This window comes from Prionailurus viverrinus, chromosome C1, assembly GCF_022837055.1.
Source record: "Prionailurus viverrinus isolate Anna chromosome C1, UM_Priviv_1.0, whole genome shotgun sequence".
Classification (NCBI taxonomy): domain Eukaryota; kingdom Metazoa; phylum Chordata; class Mammalia; order Carnivora; family Felidae; genus Prionailurus; species Prionailurus viverrinus.
This window is the reverse complement of record NC_062568.1, coordinates 59,137,442-59,144,146: the sequence shown is the minus strand read 5'-3', so window position 1 is coordinate 59,144,146 and position 6,705 is coordinate 59,137,442.

The following is a 6,705-nucleotide window of genomic DNA, read 5'->3' as shown; positions in this document are numbered from 1 at the left end:
TAATAAATGCAAATGCCTTGAAAGAAGTCCCTATAACATAAGTACTCAAAATGGTTTCCTGTTTTTATGATTTCATACCCTACCTACCTCCTATGCAATAGATTGTCATATTAAAACACATACAAATAAGGCTTTAAATAGAACAAAATCTAAGTTGGCAAAGAAATAGAGATCTTGCAATTGAATGTTCATTTTAGCTGAGGTAATACATATAACTCCCATTACAAGATGATCACACTACTTACTGAATTCTGATTTAAAAAAAAAAAACATGGATTCTGGTAAGTCTGAATAAGTATAGAATACATCCCTCCCACCCAATCCAAATTGAATTAATTAATTAGTTAGGTATTGTTATTTACCATTAATAATAAGACCATTTAATAATTTGCCAATATAACAAATACAACAAATTTAGTTTCCACATAATGGATACTAAACTTCAAACAATAATCTGAAAACAGTGTCAGTAATTTCTTTAGGTCATTACTAGTTCAAGATAATAAATAATTTCCTCAGCTTGGAATAATACTTGGACCAACTCTCTAATGCATTCCTAATAGAATCTGGCAGAGCATGACCGATCCATGAGCAAAATGGAAAAAAAGAGTTTATTAGCAAGGCTTTGAGATATTCATGACTGACACAAGGCTAGAACTATATCTTTTAAACTAAGGTGAACTTTAGTGGATTACTCTTATTAAGTTCACTCCAATGATTAGTGGACAAAAACATCCAGATGATCCTCAGAATAAATTCTTATTGTTCACAGAAAATCTCTTCTTTTCTACTCTTCTAGCTTCTCTAACAATAATTTGGAGGGATTACTATAACAGTACATTGCTATCTCGCAGAACTTCAAACTGGAAGTAACTAGAACTCTGTTAGAGTCACCTGCTATGTTCCTTGAGGACCAGAAGGAGACACAAACTATTCAACTTGAATTTGCTAAAGGATGGGCAAGATGCGTGGAAGCTGTACTGGTCAAGACCTCCAAGTAAATGAAATTGACTTCCTATTTGCATCCTTCTTGGTAAAGCCGAGGAGGAAAGAACAATATGAAAAGAACATAGAGGATATGCACTTTAAAGAATGGAAAATAAATATGACTTGTATTACGGAGTTAAAATTATTATTTTTATCTCTGACCATGATATATTTGTGAAGATAAAGCCCTCGATTATAGGCCAAAAGGTTTCTATTGCTATTTTTTTCATTATCATTAAAGGATCCAAACACCAACGATAAAATAAATGTATAAATAACTTTCCCAGGAGTACCTGATATTGAGCATTCTATCCTAAAAGCTAAATTCAGACCAACAGAACCAGGGCAGGTTATTACTAATGCTTAACACATCACAATGTAAGTCAGCTTCCAGCCTATGGACTGTTATTAATAAGCTTAGACATATAGTTTGCTGTAATATCTTCTTTCATTTCAGAAATATTTGTCCAAGGACTTCTGATTTCTGGTAATATTTATCTTGAAATAAAATTGTACCTATTGGGCATCTCATAATTTCACCTGAATGAATAATGGTCCTCATTTCTCGGGTTTTCACTGGTCTAGATTAGTGAATACATTACTTACTAAGATTCATGGAGGGGTGCTGACTGGATCACCAGCTCGATGAATTACTTACTGGGTTTTTACGCTGGTCCTTATTAGGCTGTTGAGTGAAGGTTCTAACTCTCTTTGGATCTTGGACTGGGGCAAGTGATTACCCCACTGATATACAGTCTTTAGGGAGCCCCGGGGGTCCATTGTCTTTTATTCTTTCTCAAGGCTCATCTCCAACCAAGAAGTGAGGGAGAAACTTCTGTGTCGTTTGTCAAAATGCTCCTCTCTAGAAGACAAGAGGAATGGGTTTCTCTTTACTCCTCCAGTCATAGCTAGAAACAACTAGCGAAGCAACCAGCTATTCTTTCTGCTCAGCACCACTTTCTCAGCTTTAAAAAGGGGATAAGAGAAGCTCCCCCATCACAACCCCATACAACACCACCATCACCATTATCATCATACATACCTGCCTTTCGTTCCAACCAGGATTTTAGGGGTATCTACTATGTGCTATGCAATGAGCTGGGCACTATATTCTCTGAGATATATGGTCTGTAACCAAGGTAGGGTGGGGAGCAGGAAATAAGCACACATTCCCAGTCTGGAGATGTTTCTGGTCCATGGTTATAGGAGCCTTGGTCAGACTGACTAAAAGTTCCGGTTTTTTTTCCCTGAAAACTTAATTCTTTTTCTAGTGGATGAAGGATCATGGGGTACCAGAAGAAAGGTCATTGTCCCCTAAGGCACATACCTTTGCTGAGTAGATACTTTCCATCTTGGGGGCAGAGCTCAGGATTAAAATGATAATAAACAATGCCATGCTTAAGATGAAAAGTTTTCCACTTTTCTGGATATAAGGATCTCTTTATGACATACACATTCATAGTGACCTCTCAAAATGCTAGTAACGTGTACTTTCAATATCCATTCACTGACAAAATTAAAAATGATAAAAGCTACTATGAATTCAGAAGAGGGGAAAGCTCTTTGAGTAGATTCCAGGTTAAGAACAGCCAATAGAAAATGCTTGCATTCAAAAGATTCTTGAACAGAAACTTTAAATTCTCTAGATCTCTGTATAGCCTATGTCAGGAATCATTGGAAAAGATGATTCAAGAAAATGTTTCTTCTGATAGTTGTTATAATCAAAGCAAAGTATATCCAAGGTGGAGTCACCTTTAGTGCCAAGTCTATGTGGAATCTTTTATTTCCTTCTTAAATTAAAAAAAAATTAATTAAAAGAAGAGCTAGGGCCTCCAGCATGGTGGAGTGAGGAAGTCACTAAATCCTCTCCCAGAAAAGGCAAGTATAAAACTGTACACAATTGTCAAAAACAACCATTTCAGTTTCCTGGAAATTAACCAAAGGCTTACAGCAAACTAAGAAGCATTTATTCATGAAAAAAAAATGTTCAAAAACATTATTAAGTGAAAGAAGCCAGAGGCAAAAGACTACATATTATATAACTCCCTTTGCATAAAATATCCAGAAAAGGCAAATCTATAGAGATTGTTCAGTTCTTGCTTGGGAATGGGGGTGGAAGCAAACATTAACTGCACACGGGCACAAGGGAACATTCTGCAGTGACAGAGATGTTCTAAAACTAGTTGTGATGGTTGCACAACTCCATAAATTTACTAGAAATAATTGTACTGTACATTTACAATTGTGAATTTTATGGTATGTAAATTATCCCTCAAGTTGTTCAATTATACCTCAAAATTGTTAAAACAAAAAAGAAAGAAAGTGTACATTTTCCAAGCACCCAAAAGATATTCCACACAGTGAGAAAGATTCTGATGCACAGTAAAGTCTGAGAATACACACAGCAGGTATTCTTTAGGCCATCTATAAAATAAGAACCCAGGTGCAAAGTATCTTAACTCTACTATGAAGAAAGTGAATAGTTCTACCCAATGGGCCACCTCTTGGGTCCCTTGGTGATCCAAGAAAAAGTTTATGAATATAATAGTTCATGGTCATTTCTAGAGAAGAATGCATACTGAGACTAGTGGAGGAGGTACCTAGAAGAGTTATAGTTAGGTTACTTATCAATGTTCATTACGGAATGCCAATATTCCTGAAATCCTAGCCAGAATGGAAGTAATTATTTTCTGAAAGTCACTAGGGTCTCAACTCACTCAGAAATAAGTCCATTTTACATTTCAAGGTGACACTGGAGAGATTTCAAATACAAGTTATTTTACAACAGGCACATAAGCTGGTAGTAAAAGGATAATGACCATGTACAAAGACATAAAGGTCAATGCCTCCAAAATACAGTTTTGTTTAGTACCATTGCACCAGCAACATAAGCTAAAGTCAAATATCTCTGAATGATGTTGAATTGCAATGAGCAGTATAACTCAGAGAGGAATGGTTCATCTTATGATAAGAAAGTATCTTGTGGTTATATTTGGCACGCAGAGCATATTAAAGAAATTCTAGTCTCTGCCCTGTAGGTTGCAATCTAAGTAAAACAGACAGGATTTGCTGCCAATCAAAGCCTCAGGAAAATCTAAATGAATCAGAATAAGGAAGTTTTGGAAAGAACTGGAATTATTCAACTTTTGGAATTAACTGAAAAGAAGGTAACAGTACAGGGTTTTGAGACTGGTAATAGTATTTTTTTAAGGTTTATTTATATTTGAGAAAGAGACTGAGTGGGGGAGGGACAAAAAGAAAGGGGGACAGAGAATCGAAGCGGGCTCCACACTGACAGCAGCAAGTCCAATGCAGGGCTTGAACTCATGAACGTGAGATCATGACCTGAGCTGAAGTCAGACCATCAACTGACGGAGCCACTCAGGTGCCCCAAGACTGGCTATAGTATTAAAAGATTTTTAAAAAGCCATTAAGAAGAAGGAAGACATTCAGACAAGGAAATCATGCTGGAGAGACTGGAGTACTGAGGATGACTCTGAAGAAACTAGGGAAATGAGAGGATCCTGGGCATAGGTGCCATGGAAAATAGATGGAATTACAGTGAACCTGATGCTGTACTTAACTCCTTTGGGTCAGGGATTCCATCAAGAATGTTGTGAAAGCTGTAGCCTTCTTCCAAGAAACATGTATATGCACTAATATTTTGCATATGATTCCAGAAAGTTTGATGACTTCTAAACAGGTCAAATTCAAGTCATAGACCCTTGGCCTAGTAGCCAAAGAGATTCAGCTAATATTGGAACCGAATCACACACTCTTAAAGATTTCTTCCACTCAAAATTGCTTTAACTGACACAGCAGAGTTCTAGTTCTTGAACAGAACATGGAGGTATTAAATGGAGAGTGCTACCACAGCAGGAAGAAAAAATCTTGATCCCAAAGGGCACGGTGGTTGTGCAATTTTCTGAGGACTCTCATTATGTGGAGGACATCTGGTTTGATTCTAAGATGCAATGGTGAACAGTTCAGATTTGGCTCTGCTCTCTTGAAGTTGTCTTTGCTTTCAAGGTACAGAGGAAGGTTGAAGTTTGTGACCAATTCAAAGACTGAACTCAGGAAGCATTTGTCATGAGAAAGAGGATGCATAGATTTAGCATGAGAAAGAGGGATAGAGAGAAAGGGAGAGAAATGAAGGAGAGAGAAAAGGGAGGGTGGGAGGAAGAGGCAGAGATGCCAGAGTACAAATGAGAAGTAACAGAATATTTGTGTACAAGACTGAAATTTTATCCCTTTGTCCTACTTCTACTCTGATCAAAAATATCATAATTGGAGGTCAACGCCACTTTTACAACCTACTTGGAAAAATAAGAATAACTAATGTTAGGGTGCCTGAGTGGCTCAATTGGTTAAGTATCTGACTCTTGATCTTGGCTCGGGTCATGAACTCTCAATTCACAAGATGAAGCCCTGCATCAGGCTCTGCACTGACCGGGAAAAACCTGCTTGGGATTCTCAATCCCTCTCTCTCTCAAAATAAAGAAATAAACTTAAAGAAAAGATTCTTAAAAAAGAATAACTAATATTAATTATAGCTAATATTTTTGAGTGTTTACCATGGGCCCTAATAAAAGCAACAACAACAAAAGAGAATGAGATAAAGATTCCAAAAGAAGGGGAAAAAACATACCAAATCTGCATCCATAGGGAAGAGAGTGGAATAATATAGACCCCAAATAAGGGCGTTGAGAAAAAATGCCTTATGGTAGAAGTTGAGAAAGCAGTATAAGAAATGTTCAACTACAGGGGCGCCTGGGTGGCTCAATCAGTTAAGCATCCAACTTCGGTTCAGGTCATGATCTCACAGATCATGAGTTGGAGCCCTGTGTCAGCCTCTGTGCGTTCTGATAGCTCAGAGCCTGGAGCCTGCTTTGGATTCTGTGTCTCCTTCTCTGCCCCTTGCCCGCTCATTCTCTCTCTCTCTCTCTCTCTCTCCCTCTCTCTCTCTCTCTCCCTCTCTCTCTCTCTCCCTCTCAAATAAATAATTAAAAAACATTTAAAAAAAAGAAATGTTAACAATACACAAGACACACAGAAGGGGTATGACACCTTGTATCATCATTCATCATTCATTCAGAGATGAATTAAGATGGAGTTTCTATGGGGAACCTGGGTGGCTCAGGACACTCGTGTCCAACTCTTGATTTCAGCTCAGGTCATGATCCCAGGGTCATGGGATAGAGCTCAGGGTCAGGTTCCATGCTGAGCATGGAGCCTGTTTAAGATTATCCTACTTAAGGTACTCTTTCTCTTCCCACCCGCCCCCCGGACCCCTCTCCTCACTCATGATGTTTCTCTCTCTAAAAAAGAAAAAAAAAAAAGAAAAGGAAAAAGAAAAAAAAAAGATAGAGTTCCTACAACTTGATGTGCATAAGAACCATACAGGAAGCTTACTAAAATGCACATTTTTGGACTTTAATTCTAAAGAGTCTGATTCCACAATCTGGAGTGGGCCTGGGAATCTATATGCAGATGGCAGGAAGCAGGTGGTCCACAGACGACACTTTGAGAAAGACAACTTCAAAAGGAGAAGGGTAGAGGTAGATCTACCCTTTTTTGGATCATAGCTGAGACATGGCTTTGTCCCATCATTTGGCACAGACCTTAATCCTAACCACCTTGACTTTGGAATGACTCAGTGTATGAGACAGTCTCTGTTATTTAAAAAAAATTCATTTTTGAGAGAAAGAGAGAGAGAGC